Source organism: Pelodiscus sinensis, chromosome 7 (assembly GCF_049634645.1).
Source record: "Pelodiscus sinensis isolate JC-2024 chromosome 7, ASM4963464v1, whole genome shotgun sequence".
NCBI classification, from domain to species: Eukaryota; Metazoa; Chordata; order Testudines; family Trionychidae; genus Pelodiscus; species Pelodiscus sinensis.
The window spans coordinates 56509001-56533301 of record NC_134717.1 but is presented as its reverse complement, the minus strand read 5'-3'; the positions used below and the strand labels follow the sequence as shown (position 1 = coordinate 56533301).

The 24301-nt window shown below is 46.6% G+C and overlaps 1 long non-coding RNA gene across 2 annotated transcripts; it reads right to left on the bottom strand.

The window, feature by feature from the left end:
- Positions 1–13627: 13627 nt before the first annotated feature.
- Positions 13628–21282, bottom strand: LOC112547041 (uncharacterized). Of its 2 annotated transcripts, none has more exons than XR_012905265.1 (3): positions 21080–21282; positions 14825–15289; positions 13628–14601 (listed from the first exon to the last, which is right to left on the bottom strand). It is a non-coding gene; the product is annotated as an uncharacterized LOC112547041 (long non-coding RNA). The 2 variants fall into 2 exon arrangements; XR_012905266.1 differs by lacking the exon at positions 21080–21282 and adding an exon at positions 15747–20124.
- Between the last annotated feature and the right edge of the window lie 3019 nt (positions 21283–24301).

Here is a 24301-nt window from a genome sequence, read left to right as displayed (position 1 = left end):
GACTCTCATTTTTGAGGAGATCAGTGAGAGGGACTGCGATGGAGAAGAACCCCAGGATCGAGCAGCGACGCTAACCAGCTGGCCACAAAAACTGGTGCACTTGGGGTTTTTGACGATGGAAGGGCACCCAGCATGGCTTGGACCTTTGCAATCAGGGGTCAGGAGATACCTTTCCCCAGTGTGTACCCAAGTTAGGTGGTCTCATTCCTTATGAGGTGGCATTTCACAGGGTTTGCATTAGACTGATCTCTTTGAGTGACCGTTGCATGGCAGCTACGCATAGGTGGGCCTTCCAGTTGCAGCTATAAATCAACATGTCATCCAAATAAGCAGCCATGAACAGGCTGTGGGGGCAGAGAATGAGGACTATTCACCTCTGGAACAAGGCAGGGGTGCTGTGCAAACCAAAGGACATGGTTCCGCACTGGAAGACTCCGAAGAGGTTGGAGAACACTATCTTCTCCTTGGATTCGGGTATTGGGGGGAATCTGCCAGTACCCTTTGGTTAAGTCCAGGGTAGTGATATACTTGGTCTCTGCAAGCTGGTCAAGCAGCCCATCTAGGTGGGGCACTGGGTACACATCAAATTTTGATACTGCATTCACCTTGTGGAAATCAATGCAAAAGCGAGTGAATCCATCGGTTACGGGGACTAGAATCACTGGGCTTTTTCAGTCACTGAAGGACTCCTCAGTTACTCCCAATACTAGCATCAACTGGAGTTCCCATCTCCTCGTTCCCCTTAGCTTCTGGGGAAGGGCCAGAGGTTCTCCTGAACCCTAACTTCCAGTTCCATCAGGATGTGTGATTGAGTTCAGAATGATTTGGTTGAAAAGACAGATGAGAAGGTAGCGATCAGTTGTTGTGCCTGATGTCTCTGTTCAGAGGTGAGATTGGGTCCAAAAAAGCTTCTGAACCAGGGCAGAGGAGAGCAAATACCAGCCCCCAGGTCGGATCCGATTCCCCAGGGTTAGCCCCTGGCAAGCCACAGCTGCTATATTTACCTGTGCCTCCACAGGTAGATGCAATTGCAAGCTCCCATTGGTTGCGGATCGTCATTCCCAGCCAATGGGAGCTTGAGAAAGTGGTGCCCCAGTCTGCACCATTTCCTGCAGCTCCCATTGGTTGGGAATAGTGATCCAGGGCCAATGGGAGCTGCAATTACCCATACGTGCAGAGGAGCAGATAATATAGTGGTGGTGGCCTGCCAAGGCCTAACCCTGATGAACTGCCACCCTTTTATTGCCTACTCCTGCTCTGGACCATCATCAGGACCTATTTTAGCAAGCTTGATAGGAGCAGCGCAGGCAGCTCTGCTGGGGTCATGAGCCGCAACACAGAGGCCACCTGTTGGACCAGCTGTTATTGTTGAGCTGCTAATTCACCAACAAGCTGTTGCTGTGGCTGGGCCATTTGCTGTAAGAGCTGCTGCGTCTTGCTTGGCCATCCGCCTCAGCGGCGGCTCCCCCACCATTCACAGGCTCTTTTTTTCCTTTGGTGAGTCCCTTCAGCAGGGCTAAGGCGCATGCCGACGCTCGCATTCTCTGCCACTTGTGGCCGGTCCCTGGAGGCTGGGTAACCTAGTAGGTAGGTCGCTGAGTAGATGGGTGGAAAAGTGGGGGGCTGACCCCTTGTTCCTGGCCCAGAAACCAAGCCACTCACTATTTCAGTCCTTACATTTGGAATGTAGCCCCAAGAGTCCATATTTCCCTTGGTTGCAGTTTCTTAATAGGTCCCCCCCCTTTCCCCAGAGAGGTAGGGGTGCGGGCCTACTTACTCCTGTGACTGCTGAATGGACAGGCCATCAGACCCATGATGATCCAAGCGCCTGCCTCCTCCCTAGTCTGCTAGAGCCAGGTTCCTTCCCTTTCTACCCCCTTCTAGGCCTGAGGTTGGTTGCAAGTGGGGCAGGGCTAGCTTTGTCCAGATGCTTTCTTTAGACCTTGGAATGCTGGGCACCCCTTTCTCCACTCCCTCACAAGCTATTATAAAGAGGACTGTGATCAATTGTTCTCTATGTCCACTGAAGGAAGGACAAGAAGTAATGGCTTAACCCCCAGAAGAGAGAGATTTTGAAAATCTTTCTAATAAGGGTAGTTAGGTTCCAGAAATAGGCTTTCAAGAGAGGTTGTAGAATCTGGGTTTTTTACTTGATACTGGTCCAGAGCCTGGGCTAGGTGTGATGTTGCCTTAAGGTCCTCTGCCCTACACATCTATGATTTTATGATCAAGGAACACAGAATCCCATTGAACACCAGTGAGACCTGTGCTTCTAAACCCAAATCTGGAAACTTGGGCCAGAGAGTATCACCGTGACCATCTCGTACAGCAGTCTCCAACCTTTTTATGCCCAAGATCTACCCTGCACCTTCCCCAAGGCCACGTCCTTCCCCAAAGCTCCACCCTGCTCCCACCAACCCCCCCTCTCTCCGACTCACTTTCACCAGGCTGCTTCTCTCTGCTGGCACTGCCCCTCAGCTTCCGTTGGCCACAGTTCCTGTTCCCAGCCAATGGGAGCTGCAGAGGGCAGTGCTTCCAGGCAGAAGCAGTGCACTGAGACTTGTGCCGCCCCATATAGGGGGCCGTGGGGCAATGGTGTGGGGTCAGGGCAAGCAGGGGATCCTGCCAATCACGATCAACCAGTTGGCGACCACTGACCTAGTCTGATATCTTGCATGTTGTGTGCAAGAACCTCGTCCACTCACTCTTGTAATAAAGGCATAGAGGCTGTTATAACCAACAAAATAGCACCTTTGATTGCATGGCTGGGTTTTTTTGGTGGAAAAGGATAACAGAAAAAGCACATTTTTGCCACAGTAGCTGCTTCTACACAGGAAGGGTTTGGACCGTGCCTAAATCACAGTGCATTTGAAAATCCCACCCCTTAACCTCAGCACTGGGACTTTTGATTTCTTTGAAGAGTAACAAAAGTTAACTTTTTTTTCCCCCTGGATTGCAGCCCTCTGTGTCCTTGCCACAACCCTAAGGCCCATCTTACAGAATTTTTTTCACAGCCCATCAATGACACTATTGGCTGTGTCCAGACTCAGGGTTTTTTTGAAAAAAGTAGCCTTTTTTCGAAAAAACTTCACCTGTATCTAGACTGCAGCTGCGTTCTTTCGAAATTAAATCGAAAGAACGCGGCTTTTCTTTCGACGGCGGTAAACCTAATTCCACGAGGAAGAACGCCTTTTTGCGAAAGTGCTCTTTCGAAAAAAGGCGTTCTTGAAAGCAAACAGGGCTTTTTAGAAAGAGAGCATCCAGACTCACTTGCTGCTTTCTTTCAAAAAAGCGGCTTGCTTTTTCGAAAGTTCCGCGTGCAGACTAGACGCTCTCTTTCGAAAGAGGCTTGCAGTCTAGACATAGCCTATTCTGTCTCCAAGAGCCAAATGCTCCCTTCTTTGCTGAAGCAAGATGCATGATGGTTTGGCCAATCCAGAGGACAGGCAGACTGGTCTTGTGAGGTTGAGAGGAGGCTTCTCAGACACTCTGCAGTCAGGGGACAAGGAACTCTGCTGGGCATCTGCATAGCCTGGCCCTTCTCTTCTACATAGGGTTGCCAGATTGCCACCTAAAATGTCCAGTATTTTTTGATTTTTCCCCCCGACAGGAGGCGAAAATACCGGAACACCTCACAACCCTACAACACACTCAGCAACCAGGCCCAGCCCCCGGATTCCCCCCCTGACCTCTCACCAGGTCCCCCCACCCACTCCTGCTTACCTGGTTCTGCAGGGAAGCTGTCTTGTGGCTGGAGCAGAAAAACAAGATGGCCACCGGCAAAAAAGCCTCTTAAAGGGGAGAGGGTTTTATATTTATTTATTTATTTCCTTAATAACTGGTGTCGGGGTCCTTTTCTGCAGGGAGGAGGGGTGTTCGGTATTTTTGGTTAAATCATCTGGCAACCCTTACTCCTACATGCAGTGAATGTGGAGGTTATTGTTATTGGGAGCCTCCATGGAGCACTTGTGGGACACAGAGTGGGAGTCCAGGGATCTGGCACTCGGAAACAGCCTGTCAGGAACAGGAATGTCAGGGGAAAGGTTAGAAGAATAGCCCAGAGCTTGTAGGGCCTGAGACTTCTTTTCCTCTGGGCTGGGGGGTGGGCATCTCCAGACCGCATGGACTCTGCACCAGAGCTGGCTCTGTCTGCTGCCACGGTGTGAGAAAGCTGACAGAACAGTTGTGCAGCTCCTTGGTGTCTCCTCAGCTGTCACTCATCCAAGGAGTCTCAAACACCATCCCATGCTAGCATCAGCTTCCCCAGCAACTCCTGCCACCTCCTGTGGCAGTGGAATGAAGGCCTTCTCCTCCTGGGGGGAGAGGAAGGAAGCCATGCCCTACCCCCATGCTGTGGAGTAACACTTAAAAATCCTACCCACGCTTCAAGTACTATGTCTGCCACTCCCCTGCTCAGGAGAACTCTGCCTGATTCTGATGTTCTTGTGAATGCAGTGCATGTCCTGGATCAAGCAGGTGGTCCAAGAAAACCCTGTTTCTTTCTGCCTTGAGGGACCTGTTCACAACCCAGAGGAATGACCGTGAAAATGTTTTCCATGCTGTTTGATGTTGTGGAGCAGTCAGTGAGAGTACAGAGAGCATTAGATGGGCGGTTATTGATTTGTTCTAGTTTTATTAAATTAAGTTCATTCAGAAGCTGAAATCCTTCCTCTGAATGCTGTCTTGAGGGGGGGGGAAGAATTTGAAGATTGAAATACTTATCTAAAGAAATCTGTGATGTTAAAATGGACTCCATAAAAAGTATATATTAATCAGTCATACTATATATTCTTTCGGGGCATGGTTTTCCCTGCACTCTGGAAAAAACTGGATGGGGGGGTGATATTTCTAATGACAAAACACACCTCATACATGGAAACATGAAGAGAATAAAAATGAGGCTACCAAGAGATTTGTTCCTTTTGTCAAGTGAAGAGGGGGAAGGAAGATTATACCATCAGCTTCCTTCTATGACCCTGAGATGTATGGGCTTTGCAATCTATACCCACAGAATAAAGACAGACGCATTAAATGCCCAAAGTCACCAGGCCAGGCCTTTTACCCTTCCCAATTCCTCTGTCTAGACACCCCTGGAGCAAAACCCATTTCAAGGAAATTTTACTCTGTCAAATGAAAGCTGTGTGGGAATTAGGGGTGTCCTCCCACCCCATCGCCATGCAGCCCCTCCCCCCACTCGGCCTGCAGACTCTGAAGGAGCAGGGGGCAGCCACATAGACAACTGTGGGGGGCAGGGGGACAAGGCACAGGTGGGTTCAGGAGCTGGCGCTGAGCCTGTAGGCAGGTGGGGGAGGCTGGCCTGGGGATGTGGCCACGGAAATAACTTCACAGAAGCTGGTGCAGAGCTCTTGGGTGGGAGGCTGGCAGGGCCAGATTAAGAAAGGGGCTTTAGGGGCTGCAGCCCAGGGCCCTGAGCTAAGGGCAGCTGCCCAAACAATCTCTGGGCCACTAAAAGTACAGATCTTTTTGCGAGGCCCCCTTACCAAGGTAACACACACAGCCACCTGCCTCCTTGCCTCCCTGAGGCCTGGACCACCAAAGGGGCTGCCCCAGGTAAGCATGCTGCCCTCCAGCTCTCTGCCCTAGGCCCAAGCCCCCTCCCATACCCTAACTCCTGCCTAGACCCTGCACCCCCAGTGCCACTTCCTGCTCTGGTCCCCTTCCCACACCTGAATTCCTGCCTAGACTCTGCACCCTCAACCCCACCTCTTTCCCTGAGGCCCCTCCTACAATCCAAACCCCTGGGCCCGAGCCTGGAACCCCCCTCCTGGGTCCCAAATGCGTCATCCCCAGCCCCACCCCAGAGCCCACACCTCCAATCAGAGCCTTCACCCCCCTCCTGCACGCAAATCCTGCTTCGACCACAGCCCGCTCACTTTTGGCCTCACCCCAGAGTGTAAGAGCCTGCAAAATCTAATAGCCTGGGCACTCAAGTAGAGTGAACCTGGCCCTGCATCTACAAAGCATTCCGAGTTGCAAACAACCCGACTTTTGGAAGACAACCCGTTCGTAAGTTGGGAACTTCCTATACATCTGTGTGCAATAAACAGGATAGCAGTGTGAGATGTTCTCCCCATTTATATATTGTGGTTCTGTTTGCATGCTACCATCTCCTCTTCTTACAGTCAAAATTACTATAGCCAGTTCTCTAATTGAGGGTGAGGCGTTGACAACAAATCTACTATTTTTCAAGCTGCAAAGAGAACTAGGGATGTGTGGCAATCACACAGACACCTTCACCCCCCCCCCCCCCCCCGCCAGTCCAACTCCGCCTGTAGCAGATTTCATTTTTGAGAGTGAGGCAGTTTTCCTATAAGTATGTTATTCCTTCCACCACAACACCACACATTGTTCAAAACACATGAGTGGGTTAAAACTTGCAATTCTCTCCCCTCTCTGGCACTGGATATAGTTTGAGTCAAGATGTATTTGTGTCTGAATCAATTTTTTGAAATCATTAATTGAAACTCTCTGTCTCTATCTCTCCCCGCTTCCCCCATTCTCCACACAATGAATCAGTAAATTGTAACAAGAGAATCTGGCTAAACAAGTTTCTAATTCAAACGCCATTTTCGGGACAAAGAACTCTTTGAAAATGGTTCCCATCCTCTGGCTCCCTGGGATAAAGTAGAAAGTTGCGTTTTTGCTGTTGATGGAATTAATCTCTCCCCTCATCTCTGTCAAATCTCAAGAGCTGTACAGTAATGTGGGATTTGGTGAAGGAGATGAGGGGCGGAAAGAGGGCTCTCTGTTATTCGAGCCCAAGTCAAGCAATTTCCTGCCAATTAACATATGGCTGTTGCTAATAGTTCTCCCAAGAACAAAGCTCCAGCCAAGGAGGATTTTTATACCAGAGTTGATACAAGGTTATCGATAAAAGCTGCCCTTGCTAAAGCTCTGGTCTTGCTCCCACGGAAATAACTGACTTCAGTGCAAGCAGTATTGGACCCTAGGGGATCCACAGCCAAATTTACTGAGACTGCTGACATTAAATGATTGATAGAAAACTCCCTTTTTATACCAGAAGACTTCAAAAGCAGCCACTAAACTTGCACTGACAATTTACCACAGCAACTTTCGCAACGTTCACACTGTAATTAACTCAGCAGTGCCACGTACAAATTACATTTGCATTCACAAATATTGTCACTGAGCACATCACAGGCTGTCGCAAGGCCAAATTAAATAACGGTTGAGATCCTTGCTATAGAAATGCCAAGGATTATTAGACCAAGATAATAAAACTGAAAAAAAGCTAGAGATCTTGGAGACTTCTCTCTCCGCAAACAAGTGTACTCAATTAAACTTAATTATACAGGAAAAGCCAATGTGGTAGGGTACCTGAGTGAAACATAGGACTTGGAAATCAGAAGAATAGATACTTGTAACTATAACTATGGGACATTTTGAACACTGAGATGAGGCTCTTTTCCTTTCCTCTTCTGAATCTTGTAGCTTCTTTGAGAAGGCTGGTGGGAAGAGGTTAAAGGTCACACTAAGCTGCCAGTAAGAGTGAAAAATGGTGGATACTGCCTCTGAGCTTGGACTATGAGTTCCATTATTTCCCTTTGTAATGGCGATACCTTCCCATGGAAGGCCTGAATGTTGCAAATTAGCGTTCTGACTTATCTCTAATTACCTCTTCAGGTGTAACAGCAAGCCAGCTGTTGGGAAGGACAAAAGAAGTGGCTCGCAAGTGTCCAGATGCAGGCCTCTGTTACAAATGCCTGCAGAACTGTAATGGGCCTGGGTTGTTTTTAAATAATAAAATGGCTTTTTGCCTCCTTCCTGAAGAAACAAGGCTAATCCCACATTCACTTAAGGCCCTCACAGAAATGATGGTGAAAATCTCAATCTCGGGAACAGAAACTTTTACCAACAAACTTCGGAATCTGTTGTCCACATAAGTAGGCAAACCTTCGAACAACGGTAACATAAACACTGAGCTCAGAGGGGCAGACCGTACGCATTATGCAAATGCTAGAAGATGTACCTGGCCTTGCTCAGGCCCTTAACTTGATTAAGTTTTGGTTTTTGGAATATATGAAATGAAAATGTATAGGCTTCATATGAAATATGGGACAACCCCAGCCCTTTCTCACTGCAGCAGTTTGGGACCAGGTAAGAAGCACCTCCCTGTGGCCACTGCAGCTCCAGTGGGCGCTAGGGTTGCCAGGTGTCTGGTACTGACCCAGACAGTCCGGTATTTTTGGCTCCTGTCCGATAAAAAAATTCAGAAAATACCGGACACCTGGCAACCCTACACACAGTCAGCAATCGGGCCCAGTCCCCCACCAGAGCAGGGAGGGAGCCAAGATGGCCACCCGCAGCCTGTTAGGAGACGCAGAGCCCAGCTCCTCCTGTTCTTAAAGGGGCCATGCTGTTCTTTACTTTTTTTTTTTTTTTTTTGGCTCAACAACTTTGGTCCTTCCTTCTTTTTTTCAACAAAATTTTTTCCCCATTTTTTGGGCGGGGGGGTGTTCAGTATTTTTGGTTAAACCATCTGGCAACCCTAGCAGGCAAAACTGGAGGAGGGGTGCATGTCCCTCAGCTGGGGCAGATCTAGGTTCGTCTGCCCCCCCTGCACTCCCCAGCCAGAGTGAGGAATGTAGCAATGGGCTTAAACTGCAGCAAGAGAGGTTGAGGTTGGACATTAGGAAAAACTTGCTACCTGTCAGGGTGGTTAAACACTGGACTGAGTTGCCTACGGAGGTTGTGGAATCTCCATCTCTGGAGATATTTAAAAGCAGGTTAGACAGACACCTGTCAGGGATGATCTAGATAGTAACTGGGCCCTGCCATGAGGGCAGAGGACTGGACTCGATGACCTCTCAAGGTCCCTTCCAGTTCTAGTGTTCTAGGATTCTATGAAATTGTGCACTTTCCCCTCACTCTCTGATGAAGGGGAACAGCCAGCAATATTCCCATACAAATCGGGGGGAGGGAGAGGGAGGCTTCATACCTCCCTGGCGTCCCTAAAGGGCACTTGTGGAGTGGGAGTATTGGAGCTGGAGTAGTTCCAGACATCGGGATGTGCCTCCTGCCAGCCCTTTCACCTAAGCCACTTTTGGGTATGGTTTTATGAGAAGCAATTCCATTCCAGACTAGCAGCGGTGGATACAGGTTAGGGCGAGCAGGGCAGCTGCCCCGGGTCCCGCGCTTCAATAGGCCCTGCACCGAGCCGTCACACAGGAGCAAGCAGTGGCACAAGCGGCCATTTGGGCCCCGCACTCCCCATGCAGCATGAGGGTGCAGCGCAGAGTCCAAACGGCCTCTTGCACCGCTTTCTCCCGCGCAGTGGAGAATTCAGCCGAGCACCAAGGCAGAAGGTGAACGGCATGACAGAGGATCCAGGTCCCCCACCCTGGCAGTGTATGTCACTGCCCCACCCCCCTTCGCCTCCTGCCATGGCATTCAGCTGAGTTCTGTGCTGTTCAGTTGGGCGCAAATGGCCATTTGGGCTCCACAAGTGAGAGGCAGGAGGGGGAGAAGAGAAAGAGAAAGACGGAGAGAGAGGCAGCAGGCAGAGGAGAGCTGAGAGAGAGAGGGGGGAGACAGTAGGAGGAGGAGAGAGAAAGAGAGAGAGAGAGAGACATATGTGGAGGAGAGACCCGAAAATCCCATCTTATGACGGACTATTGGCTAGTTTTTTTAATAACGAACATTTAATATTGATATGTGAAACGTGTAATGAAGTAATGTGAATACGCAACGGGCGATGGATTGAAACTGATTTGCGCACACGCTACTACCTGTTGGCTGTGGCCGTGGTGCATGCGCCATGTCACTCACTCTGTTTTTTACAGATAAATAACAATTTTATAAGTGTAAATTCGCCGAAACCCCCAAATTATGAAATGACTATCAGAGCAAGAGATGCAGGTAGAAAATATTTGTCAGGAAGCCAGAAATTAAAGAAAAAAAGAAAACTTGAAGAATGTAATCTCAGTCTAAAAGGTACTATGGAAAAATTGAAACTAATAAAGAATTACTTAAGATCTACTATGAGCCATGAGCATTTTGTAGGTCTTTCGATTATATCGATTGAAAACGACCTGTCAAGAAATGGACTTTAATGACATAATTGAAGAATGTGCTGCCAAAAGCTAGACAACTATAATAGACTTAAATACAAATGAAAATTTTTAATTATTAATGCAGAACTTTGTTTAAGAATGACTTACAATATAATTAAAATAAAAATTATCCAACTAAATTAAGTTTCTATCAAATTTACCCAATTCACGTTTAATATGAATATAGCCTTCAATCTGTGCATTTGGCACCTTTTTTCTATTTTTTCTCCAAAGGGGGGAGAAGACGCTTTTATCCACAGATGCACAGGGATTGACTGGGCAACCTTGACTCCTGTTGGTGAGCACTTACACAAGAAATGGCACCAATAGCTTGATTTCTCATGCTTTCTCAGAATAACCCTTTGCAAACCTTACACTGAAATATCAATCCTCATCAACATTTTCTTTCCTCCACCACGCACCTAGGTTGCTTTATTATTGTAGTTTTGCTCATGGTGACTGGAATCCTGCCATTTGGCGGGGGATCTTTTTGTTTAATTAAAATAATTAACATTAGAAAAGAAATCTGCCCCTGTTATGAAATTATGACTTTTCATAAGGCTGGAGAGCTTTTTAAAAGTTGATTATATATAGGGCATATGAAGGGAATTTACAAAGATTCAGAACAATGATTTGATGTTTCTAAATAAAAAGCACTACAATGTGCCCCAAAAGTTTTGTTTATGCAAAATATAGACCTTTGGTATACATCCTCTCTATGTATAGAATGTAACAGGCTTATAGAATGTAAACGTGCATCCATATCTCAAGTACAGAACTGAAAGGCATTTTCCTTCTTTTTCTCTTTATAGGAACATTTAAATGGCTAAGAGCTAAATTCTGCTGAAGATAGATGTCCTATATTTACTACATTATAATAATGCATAGTCTCTGGCAGACAGCTCTCAGGAGACAAGGATGTTGCATATTATAGATGGATATTATGCTACATGTTTATATTGTGGATTTCAGTGGCTCTATTTCAGTGACAGAGGGCATTAGAGTGACAGCACAGTGAAATAGTGATAGAAATGTAGCCGTGTTAGTCTGGGGTAGCTGAAGCAAAATGCAGGACAATGTAGCACTTTAAAGACTAACAAGATGGTTTATTAGATGATGAGCTTTCGTGGGCCAGACCCACTTCCTCAGATCAAATAGTGGAAGAAAATAGTCACAACCATATATACCAAAGGATACAATTTAAAAAAATGAACACATATGAAAAGGACAAATCACATTTCAGAACAGAAGGGGGATGCAGGGGGGGGGGGGGGGAAGGAAGGTGATTAATTGAACACATATGAAAAGGACAAATCACATTTCTATCATTACTTAAATTGGGTGAGAGTCTTTGATAACAGCCTAATCCCAGATGTCCAGATAACTTCAACCAGCGATGCGCATGCTTAGGGCCTAGCAGAGCCACCCAGTAATTAGCAAGACTATGGAAACAGACCTCTAGAGAGTACAATTCTATTTTTACATAAGGAGTGGCCTCCCCCTGGAAAACGTAATTAAGGGGTCTCAATTATTAATATCTATTTTACACAAAGATGAGAGAGAAAAATAGAATCTTGCCTTGTTCCACTCAACTAGGAAATATCACGCTTTAACAAGAGGCTGGAGATCAGGCTGAATGCTTTGACTTTCTGATCGGAAGGGATTCTCCAATAAACAGTCCTCCAGTACCCAAAGGGTTTTACTTGTTGCTCTGTAAAATTGAAGTCCCCAAAAGCACAGATTTGCCTAAAGCACTGGCAAATCTGCTCAAGAACTCTTTACTTAGACCAAGTCAGCAGTGAGCAAAAGTTTATCACCTTTTGACGTCAGGGAGCCTCATCAAGTTCATGGTGAGCAAATCACAATAGCCATCACTCTTATTAGCATTCCTGATAGCACTCAGCATGGGCGCCAAGAAAATCAATTGCCACGGATGTGGAACTATCCCACAAACCCTACCCCAGAGATCGTCCATTGACATCAAAACCGAGGTACATTAGACCCTGGGGCAACATGCTGCCTTACATCACTTGTGAATAGAGGGCTTCTTTTCGAGGCTTTGTCTATGCTACAAAGTTGTGTTGCCAAAACCTGCCTTTTGGCGACAAAACAGTGAGAGTGGCTGCACTGCAATGTGCCCTTTATTGGGGGAAAGCACCCCGTTTGGGCAACAAAAATCGTCCTCTCCTACAAGAGACTTTTTTTTCTTTTCTCGTCCCTTTATTGTTGACAGAAAGCCAGTGCAGTCTCTGCTGTTTGTTTCGTCCATAGAACGGGCTTCCGACAGCATCCCACAATGCCTGCACCTCTCTGTGCATGTGTAAGCATGTTCATTCCAGGGCACACATGGGCACCTGCTCACAGCTTGGGGAGGGCCCTACTCATGTCTGACCCCAGGGAGGGCTGTCCTCCCCCCACCAGGAACTGCGGGAAGCAAGCCAATCACAAGGGCATGTGCACGATACCACACAGACCACCGCAAGTGTCATACCTAGCACTTGGACACAAGCGACACAACAATCGGTTCTGCAGACAGTGCTGCCACGGGCAGGCGATGGGTGTGTGGTTGCGAGCCCTGGAAGACTCAAGCTGCTCCAGGCCCCCGTCCTACGACTTGTGACCCACTGTGGCTGGACACTTCCCTGAGCTGTATGGCCATGGTGGGGGATGGTGTGTTGGGGGGGGGGATGTTGCCCTGACCACCTTGGGGCCCCTGTGTGGCTGGGGCAGCTGGCCAGGCCAGACGTGGGCTCACAGTGAGAACATTCCCAGCCCTTGTTCTAAGGACTTACTCACTGATCATAAGCAGGGACAGTGTGTGCATTCACAAAAGTGATCACATCTCCCTCTTCCCCTCCTGCCGGATCAGACCACCATACGACACCCGGGCCAGCACCCACCCAGTCCCACGGAAGCCGCAGCCACTGGCGGGTCTACAATAACCTCATGCGAGACGTAGAGGCCCTCAAAAGGATGGAAGAGACCATGGCTGAAAGGGCATGGGAAGAGGCTCGGTGGCACAACCGCTTGCTGGAGGATTTCCTCCTGCAGTGGACGGCAGTGTGTGGGAGTATCCGAGAGGCCCTGGGTGTCCCAGGTCCTGTCCCTATTGCTGCTCCTCCCACTCAACCTGCTCCAGCCTCCTCTGCCCCCCTTCCTGTCCCGCAGCCCCTGCCCCCTTCCTCCCCCTCATCCCTGCCTCCCCTTCCTACCTTCACCCCCTGACACCCTCCCCGACTAGTGCACAGCCAGCTGCAGCCCCCACACTGTCCCAGGCAGTTGCCCTATCTCTGAGGCCACGCCAGAATCCACCCCACCTCCCTAACTTGAGGACGTCCCTTATCCTGCCTTCATAGTGCTGGAGCCGAGTCCCTCCAGGAGGCGACTGAGCACGTTTAGAACCACAGACTCGAGGTGGCAGACTTTTGTGGGCCAGGTACACCCTGAGACCTAAACCGCCCTCTCTCCCTCTGTCCCTGCCTCCTCCAGGTTTACATCTCCCCTCCGACCCAGTTTTAAAAAGACTTTGGTAGTTGAACAAGAAAGTTTATTTTTGAAAAGAATTTGCAGTTTTATTTTGTTGCAAAAAGTTATTTCTTTGCACATTGTTTGTTAATAAACATAACGTTTTTTATATTAAGCCTGGTATGTGTGTGTGTGTGTTCACTGTCCGGAGACTGGTGCAGGGATTGGTTGTGGGAGGAAAGGTCTTGGGGCAGGGGACCCAGGCCTCATTGGGGAGACCCTGTGGAGAACCATTGGGCTCCTGCTGAGAATCTCTCACGCAGAGCCTCCCGGATGCGGACCTCCACCTGATGGGCTTGGCAGATGGCAGCTGTTCAGGGCTGCTCGTACCCCTCCACATAAGCCCGTATCCCCCACCCTGGGAGGAAGGCCTCCCCTTTGCTCTCCATCAGTTTGTGGAGCACGGAACACGCAACCACCACTTCAGGGATATTGTGTTCCCCCATGTCGAGGCGAGTGAGCAGGTACCTAAACCTGCCCTTCAGCCGGCCAAAGGCGCAATCAACCTGCAAACGCACCCATATCAGGTGCGCGTTAAATTGTTCCCTGCTCGCGTTCAGATGCCCAGCGTATGGCTTCATGAGCCAGGGCATGAGGGGCACGCTGCATCGGCCACAATGCAGATTGGCATCTCCACATCCCCAACAGCAAAGTTTTGCTGCAGGAAGAATGTTCCAGCTGCAGCCTGTGGTAAAGGTAGGAATTTCAGAAGATCTAGGCATCATGTGCCTGGCCCGACTGCCCCACACAAATATCAGTGAATAGTCCACGGTGATCACCCAGGGCCTGCAGCACCGTGGAGAAGTGTCCTTTTCTGTTGATGTACCGGGCTGCTGGATGGGGTGGTGCACGGATCAGGATGTGAGTTCCATCGAGCGCTCCTCCACAGGAATCCCAGCCCAGCAAAGCCGGCCATGATGGTGTCTAGGTCTCCGAGGTGGACAATCCTGTTCAGCAGCTCTGAGTTGATGGTCCTCATCCCCTGCAGAAATAGACACATACAAACACACAGGATAGGAAGTTAGAGGGGTTGCCTGAGTCCTTTGGTGGCCCCCACTCTCTCCTCCCCCGAAGACCCCAAGAGCCCCCCCCCAGTGGCCACTCCCAGCAGTAGGGCAGGGTGAGGTCAGGAGCCCCCCCCCTTCGCCCTTTCCTGTTACACTTCCCCTACCCCGCATTGACTGTCCCCCCCCAGAGGGACTTGCCTCCATCAACACGGCGCCAACAGTAGCTCTCCCCATGCCAAAGTGGTGTCCTACCGAATGGTAGCTATCGGGGTGGCCAGCTTCCAGAGGGCAATAGCCACCCTCTTCTCCAGGGGGATGGCAGGGCGCAGGTGGGTGTCCTGTCATTGCAGGGTGGAAGCGAGCCAGGTACACAGCTCCTGGAATGCGGACTTCCGCATATTGAAGTTCTGGAGCCAAGCCTGGTCGTCCCACCGCTCCATGACGAGCCGGTCCCACCAGTCTGAACTTGTCTCCAGCCTCCAAAATCACCTCTCATGGAAGAAGCTGGGTGGCAAGAACAGGGTTGCTGCAGCCAGAGCGAGGGGCTGAAGGCTGGGTTCAGAATCCAGACCTGGCATGAACATCATGAAGGTCTCATGGAGTTGCAGCAGAACTTGAAGCACTACAGCATGGGGCCATCACCTGCCCAGGGCAGCTCCGGCTCTATGGCAAAAAAACAATTAAAAGCACAAAAACCAACCAGGAAAAAAATGCTGTGGTGTCCCAGAAAGCAGGGCACTCCAAGCAAGCACAGCAGAAGCTTTGCTGTCCCTTTAGGAGGTAGGCAAGCCAGCTGCAGGAGCAGAGGAACGGCTGTTCAGGGGGGTCCCTTAAAGCACACGTCTCTGCAAAGAGCTTGCTGCAGGCGCCGGAAGTAAAGGCTGCCCCCATGCCCTGGCACAAGTGCTTCCTGGTGCCCTTTTTTGCCTGGACGCTCTTTTTCGAAAAAGCGGATCGCTTTTTCGATCCACTTAGTGCAATCTAGACGCTCTTTTTTGAAAGAGGCTTTTTTGAAAACACCTTTCGAAAAAGGCATGTAGTCTAGACGTACCCGGCATAAAGCTGGAGGAGCCATAGCAACTGGTATAAACACATGGGATTGGGGGAACCCTTTGTTTACCTCTATGGACCCTGTATGGAACTGTGCAGCGGGGAGAAGAGCCAGGAAGACTCTACGTGGGGCTGGTGAAAACTCTCTTAGCATGTTGTTGGACAGGAGAATCCAAGGGCAGCCCTCCACTCCTCCAATCCTAACTGCAAGAAAAAGCAAGTTCATCATCCACTAAGGATCTTTCTTTAGTTCCCAAGGAGGAGGTTAGCAGCAGGGAGGGCCTAGTTTGACTAAGATGATGTTGCTATGGAGGAGGCGGGCCACTACTGTGTACACAGGATGGGTGAAAGGCAACCCCATTCCAAGCACTAGTAGAGCCCTGCACGGATATAGCATTTGTATCTGCATCAGCAAAAGAGATCCGTGGATGTGGATACCCAAAGATCTAAGGCAGATATCCATGGATTTGTAGGATTCTGCACACTTGGTGGGTTTTCTCTCTGGCTCCCTCCCCTTTGCTCAGGCATGTCCAAAGTCCGGCCCGCGGGCCAATTGCGGCCCGTGTTCCGGTTTAATACGGCCCCACAGGTAATTTGGCAATATCTATCTTTTATGGCCCCCAACGAATCCATATGTATTGAGATGAATACATTGTAAAATCTCAGTCAGTTGGTCTAAATCAGTTATAAATATATTTGGACACAACATGTATACTTGGTGTTATGTTCCTGTTCATATTTTTTGAACTTAAAAGTTGACAGACAACCTTTATTACCAATAATATGTAATGTACTTTACAATGTTCCTGACATATATTTCAGCTTCCTGGATTTTTTTTTCATCTGGCCTTCAGATATGAAAGGCAGAGTGATTTAACACCTGTTTAGATTTGTCATCCATGTGACGAAATGAAAAGTATGCCGTTTGCAATAAACTTTGCATAAAATAGTTAATTTGCATTTAATTTTAATGGTTCAAAGAATGTCAGGCAAAATGGTTGGCCCTCACACATGTTCACTTCATCAAATCTGGCCCTCTTTGAAAAAAGTTTGGACACCCCTGCCTTTGCTGAAAGGTCCTGTAGGATGCAGTAGAGAAACGGGGTGGGAGAGGGGACTTATAAAACTTCTCTTAAATGGAATTTCAAAATTTTAAAAAATGCCTGCATAAAGGGTAAACAATCAAAAATTAGGATTGTAAAAATTGAGCAACTTTTAAAAAAAGTTTACAATGTCCCCTGCAAGTATGAGTGTACCTTAATAATCACCTTTCTCATCATCTCCAGCATCCTCAAGCTCATCCTGTGTGTCTAAAAGTGTAATTACGAGTGGACTGAAGTTGATTATATTTGCACAGGGAGCTGTAAAAAACTTTCACAGGGCTGCCTAAAATGCTAAGGCAGGCTCTGCTAAGGCAGGCTCTTTAGACTTCCTCCAACTTAATTTACTGGGATAAAAGCATTTGAAAATATAAATCAGCTGTTACATTCTTTTTGCTCACTTTAGGCTCAAATCTGTATGATCTATAATGTTCTCCTACCAGTATTCTTAAAACTGCAGTAAAACTGAATGCCACTTGGAAAAAGTGATAGGCTGTCTGGATGCATCAAGAAAGAAAGCTATTGTGCAAGTATGAAAAGCGGGAGGAAAATGTCAAGAGACGGATTGGCAGGGAGATGCTGACAATGAAGAAAATTTGCAGGGTGCACTAAGGGCACATCTCTAGAAGAGATTTTTTGCACATGTGTAGTTCACCAGTGTAGCCACACACATCCCATGAAGATGCCTCCCCACCTCAGGCCAGACTAAGTCCAAATTTACACAGCTGCTGTTCAGCAACTTTGAGGGTTTGCACCTGTGTAACTACACCAGGCAAAAAATTCCCTAAAATGCAGACAAGCTCTGAGTTTTCTGCCACTGCCTCAATCACCCAGGAGTGAACGCACCAGGCTTGCATGGATGGCTGTTACTTGGCACAATTAAGTTCTCATGCCACGGCCATCAATGGCTACTACAGTTATCAGGGGAAGATCTCTTTGTATTTTGAACTGTGTATTGCAGGGAGAGGCCACAATTCTGTTTATTTAGGGCCTGATTTTCAAAAGCACGGGAACAACCGCTGCTGAGCAGAAGTCAATGGGATCTGTGTCTGGGCGACACCTTTTCAAATCATTCGTAAATGGTTTAATTACCATTATCTGTCTAGACAGTGTGAGAGGATTAACCAATCAAAAGACAAAAGCCTACATTTCCTTAGATAGGCTTCATTAATTGATTTGGGAGAAAAAGACATTAAAATATTGGTTTGAGTTCCAGATCAGAGAATGGAAACAGAACAGCGGCACAGCAGCTTTTTTGTTTGGGGTGGGGGGAGATGAATTGTAAGTGAGATCAGTCCACTTTCCAAATGGATTTCATTTGTTCATCTGTTTGTATTGAAGATATTTTAAAATGCCAGCATATTTTTTTCAGACATTTTGCAATTCTGTGTGGAATAGAAATGCACTGGTGTGGTTAGAGGGCTAAATTTGCAGTAGTCTCTATTTAATTTTTGTGTGATATTTTTAATACCGTCTAGCACCCATTTGTTACAAGAGTGGATGATGCAGAAAAGGTCATTATTAGAATTGCAAATACTGATGAAGATAGTATTGATAAATTACATCTATACGGATCATTGTGTACATTTTAACCAAAAGAATTGCATACAATTCTGTACAATATAAAAATGAAGAAAATGTGAATGGGTAAAACAAAACTGAATGGATAGAAAATGCCATATCTTTCTTTATATCTGATTTATTTAACCTTTAAGTAAAGTATGAGGAGCTGAACTCTGACACAAAAATGTTCTCCAAATTCCTTTCACCTGGGCATCTTAGTTGGAGGAAATGAATGATCCTCAGGGACAGTTCCTCAGAGGAAAGGAAGTGTTTGATGAATGAGGATACAGGGGTCTCAAAGTAGCTGTGTTGCGCATCAACAAGGGCTTCCACAAAGAAGACTGATGCCTTTATAGATGTGGAGATAGTCAGGCATCTGTGGGACAGTGTGCTCTTAAAAAAATAATTCACTGTGTTTCCATAGCTTCATCTACTGGAGTAAACCAGATACAAGTTATTCAGTTGTTGAAGTGTTATAATATAAATCAATGTTCTCTGTTAAAAAGATGGGCTGGAAGAGATGTTTTTACATACTGGGAATTACACTCAATCAGAATCTGATATTTTTGACAACCTTTCCAGACTTTCACATTCACGGTCACTCAGGGACAAAATAAGTGAATAAAGGGGAGAGAGAGCAAGAGGGAAGATATAAACAAACACAGAAAAACTGCAAAAAAAAGGGGGGGGAGGGGGGATAGAACAAGCTAATAAATAAAACAAGAGCCTGAAAGGAAGCGCTCCTTTGCTAGAATATAAATATTTCCCTTCCTCTTTTATCTTTATTGTGCTGCAAGGAGTGTATTAAAAGAAAGTTTCCCTAGGTCTCTGGAGCTCATCCACATAGCCATGCAAGAGGCTGAATTCCACAGGACTAACATAGCCATTCATTTATAAACTCTTCCCTGCTGGAAACAAATGTAATGTACCCAGTGAAAAAAGGAGAAGAGGGAATCCATTATAGTCATTAAAATTCTTATCTTGATGGGCCTGGTGTGGTGTGTGTTAATAGCTGGGCTATACCAACAGGGGCCTAGGTAGAACTGTCTGAGCTCCTTGGGTTGGAATTCCAGGGAAATCTGACATTACAGACATATTTCTACTATTACATTGTTTCTTAAGAGGAGAGAACAATGCTCCAATTTATGACAAAGGTTTTCTCTTCTAGAGAACAAAAGAGGGGAGCCCCCCAAATTTTGGAGCCCCTGATTTCCCATTTGAGTTACTTAGCAGCCTGTTTTGGAGTCCAGTCCTTTCAGTCCAGTGTATGAGGTAAATTGTTCCTTTTAACCACTGTCCAGCAAGAACTGCTTCTCACTGTGAAACAGTGAAAAGGAATTTAACCTTGCCAATGTTTCTTTGAGCCCTGACTACAGAAAAGGAAGACACTGAAACATGAAACAAAATTAAGAAGAAAGTAGCATTCCCCTAGCTCCAGTCTGTCAGAGATCTGGTTTCCAATAATGACTTGATTTCTATTCCCAGCTCTGGCACCGGCCCCTTTTTGCTGCGCCTTCAAGATGTTTCACCATATGGCTCCACAAAGCTAAACCATCAGTCAAGGCTTCCAAGTCAGGAAGAGGTATCTTTCAAATGGCTGCCAGGAGATTTTTTCCTTCTATTTCCCTTGCTTGAGCTGTCTCAGATACAGGTGTCAAGTGAACCTGGGTCCTTCACTGCTTAACTCTTAATCTCCCCCCAACAGACAATGAATCTAGAGGGGGTGGAGGAAATACTTGGCATTTCCTCTACTCAGACCTTAAGTTAAAAAATGAAAAGAATTCATTGTTGGTGCTTACTGACTCCCCGCCCCCCTGCTGCCCCACTGTAGCCCCCTGGGCCTGACCAAATGAACTCCACAGACCTAATTATGCAGCTGCTATCACACTGCAAACAACTAACTCCAACCGAAGTCAATGGAAATTTCTGATATTAACTGGATGCCTAAATTGGACCCACCATCCTTTGGTTTTGTTTCAAAATAGCTTATTTTGAAATTGGGAGCGTCTACACAGCACTTATTTGGAAATAGAGCACACTTCCTCTGACTTCCCTTACTCCTTGTACAAGGAGGGTTACAGGACTCGGAGTAAGAAGTCCTCCAGCCTGTCAGTATTTTGACATTATTTCAAAATAACTGCCTGCTGTATAGATGCAGAGTAAGTTATTTTGAAATAATGCTAGTTATTTTGAAATAATGTTGCTGTGTAGACATACCCTTATTTTCACTTCTATATTTTGTTTAAACAATTGATCAAAATCTCCTTTTAACTGCACGCAGTGTAAATCAGGAATAGAACTGGTCAGAACTGTTTTGCAAGACCCCCCACATTTTTTTGGTGAACAATGGTTGGCATTTACTTGGTTTAGAATGGTTTCTTTTTTTTTATTCTGAATTTGTGTTTTCCTGAATGCAGATGCAATGTATGTACCTTTGCCACTGAAAAACCCGCCAGCCCTTGCAATGGCAACGATGGAAATAAAGAAGTAGGAATTAGCCAAAATACCAGAGTTAATGGCCCTCGTTTTGCAATAAGCACCATTGGATGTTTAATGGCCATCGTCATATTTCAGACCTTGCATCTCAGTCTTACTGCCCTCTTCAGTAGAGATCTGCTACTGAAAAGTGCAATATAAGAACAAGATATTATTACATCTCAGCTCAGTGCCAACATCTTCAAAAATGCATCTCTCCGACAACATATTAGGAAACAGGATCAGAGAGAAGAGTGCCACCTACCAGCGTATTAATCCCACTTCCTGCATCCCTCCACACTTGCTTTGGAGGCTTTCCCTCAAAGTCCTATCATGTAAGATTTCTATGCGATTTCTGCTTGAGATAGAAATAGTCACAGGTAAGTATGTTATTAAAGCTGTGGCTTTGTCAGACTTGTGCTGCAGCTGAACAAGTGGCTTTAGGAGTTGCTACATGCATTTTAAGTGACAAACAAAAATACCCTACCTTACCACACTTTCCCCAAAGTAAGCCACCACGCTGTGTCCTGCTTCCCAGTGCTCATCCTCAAAGGAAACCTGCACAACAACGTCAAAAGATGAACCTGGGAGCTTAAATTCATAACTTTGCTAGATACTAAAAACCATGGATTGAATAGAGACACTGGATTTATCGTTTACTAGCAGCACCTCCTGCTGGCCAGCCTGGGAATTAGCCCCTCCAGGTTGTGCCCTCCCTGCAGGGGTGTCTTGCCCTATCCTGTCTCATCTTGTGGCCACCTTGTGGCCCTCTTCCCTGCCTTTTGCCCCCAGGTACATCCTCCAGCCCCCAAGCACAGACCCTTGCCCTGCCTTCCCCTCCCAGACCCCAGGCGCCGCTCCCTGCCCTCCACCTCCTGATGTGGGGTTAACTCTACACTCCGCTTCCCTGCAGCTCCCACCTCCATGGGGAGTTTAGGAGGGCGTGACTGCTGCTGCCTTGCTGGGCCAAACACCCTTGTAATCCCCAAGGTCACATCCCTCGGGGGATGGGTTGTCCAGGGAGAAGAAGGCAGGGTGATGGCTGGAAGGGACGGGGACTAGAGACAGCCCCTCCTTCCCTCTCTATAAACAACATTCCTGACAACCACGTCATTTGAGGTGATCCATTGTCCAGACGCTCTGGGAATATGAAAGGGACATTGATCAGAGGACACCCTGACATTCTGTGGGTCTCCAACTCGGCTCAGGGCAACATACATTTATCAAACTTCTCAAGTCTTCCAGTGTATTCTCAAACATTCTCTGACAGATGGCATGATGGACACCTCTCCTTTATAATAGTAACATGGAGCATTACAACAATCTATAACCCGCTTTACCTTCCTCCCCCAGGTTTTTCCCCACTTTCCACCCTCTGACTGGAGAGGTGGCAAAATAGCCCTTGGCAATATGCGTTAATTACTTATACTAAATGATCTATTCCACCTTGTGGTTCCACCTATGACATTCTGAGTACATTTCCCAGACTTGAAGAAGAGTTCTGTGCCGGCTTGAGAACTTGTTTCTCTCTCACCCACGGAAGCTGGTCAAATAAGAGATATTATCTCATGCAGTCTCACACTAAAATAGTGGCAACAACACTGCATATGACAATAACTGACATTTAAAAATCTGAAGGGCCAATCCTGAACAACTCTCTTGTAGTTGTGTGAGTATAGTGAAGATTTTGACCTTCTGGTCATTATGCATCATAGCCAGGATCTCTCATTCGGTGCTGCAAATGCCAAGCTATATAAGGGTGAGTCAAGAACAGAATTTCAGCCTTAACTCTGAATGTCTTAACATGGGAAGGTGAAAAATGGACATGCAGTGATTTCATTTTAGTTGGTGTAAGAAAACGTTATATGCCGCTGAAATCTCTCCGATGGCGTTTCCACGCCATAACAGGATTTTTCTTGTTTTCTAATGTACTGCATTGTTCCTCGTGCTCCTAATTATTGTTCCATTCAAAAATCTGTTTCACGGGAGTTTCAAAAGGCACTTCTGTGTAGGCAAGCAGTAGAGCACATAAATAATTTCACAAAGTATTAAACAGTGGAAGTGGCACAGCTCTCCACTCCAAGCTGACTGTGGTGGTGTTTCAATAAACCCCTAAGGCTTTACAATAAGTTACTACAATCTCCCCATGTGGCTGAATGACAGAAGAGAGGGAGGAGACCACTAAATATATTAGTCAACATATAATTAAGAAAATGGGCTCTCATTCCCACTAGTGACTTAACTTAGCAGGAGAGGATTATTTAAAACGTTGCTTTCTGGTCCCACCAGGGAAATCAGCTTAATGACTTCAAGGGCAAAAAAGAACCCATCATTGGCAGATCTAAACAGCTGTGTCTAGACTGGCATGATTTTGCGGAAATACTTTTAACGGAAAAGTTTTTCCGTTAAAAGTATTTCTGCAAAAGTGCGTCTAGATTGGCACGGATGCTTTTGCGCAAAAAGTGCTTTTGCGCAAAAGCATCCGTGGCCAGTCTAGACGCAATTTTGCACTAGAAAGCCCCGATCGCTATTTTAGCCATCAGGGCTTTTTTGCGCAAAACAGTTCTTCCCTGTCTACACTGGCCCTCCTGAGCAAGTATTCTTGCACGAGAGGGCTTTTTCCTGAGCGGGATCGTGAAAGTATTTGCACAAGAAGCACTGATTTTGTACATTACAAAGTCAGTGCTCTTGCGCAAATTAAAGCAGCCAGTGTAGACAGCTGGTAAAAATCTTGCCCGTCTAGATGCACCCAACAGGTTTAGTCAGTAAGGTCCACCACTGAGACAAAGGAGATATTTTTGTAATAGTTTACTGAAGAAAAGACACGATTAATTTAGAGGATCTGTCTTTTCCTGGCCTCTATTATTCTGTCTGTATCAAATTTCACATCTTGATCCTATGTTTGTTGCCCTACTAGGATCACAGTATTCTGGAAGTTTCTGTTTCAGTTAAGGACTTTCATAAATTAAATCACCAGGGAACAGGAGCCAGATTACCCCTCTTGCAGTAAAACCCATAGGAGAAGGGGAGGAACGTGTTCTGAAGGTGCCTTTTCAGAATTTCTTCTCTATTGTTCTATGGAATGGAGGGTCCTCTGGGATGATATATGAGGCCTAACCATAACCCCTGTAGATCTGATCACAATGAAGCCACAGCCTACTGCATAGAGGCCTCAGTTAGCTCTGAGCTCCTAACAGTTTCTTTTCCCCTGGCCACATGACTCCACAAAAAGAATTAAAATGTTTGTTTTGCTGTTGGTTCCGTTTTGGCAAGACAGTCTCTGCTATGGAATTTTTTCCCTTAACAGGGGGGCAGTGGTAGTGATTGGTCATTTAAGCATGGGGGAGAAAAGGAGAGAGGATTTTGTAAACAACGGCTTAAAGATTCCCCGGCTTAAAGACATCTGGCAAATTCTGAATCAAAGAACAATTCCTCTTCTCTCTTTTGGCAGACTTTGGAAAACAAGTATTTCAGGAGACAGTACTCT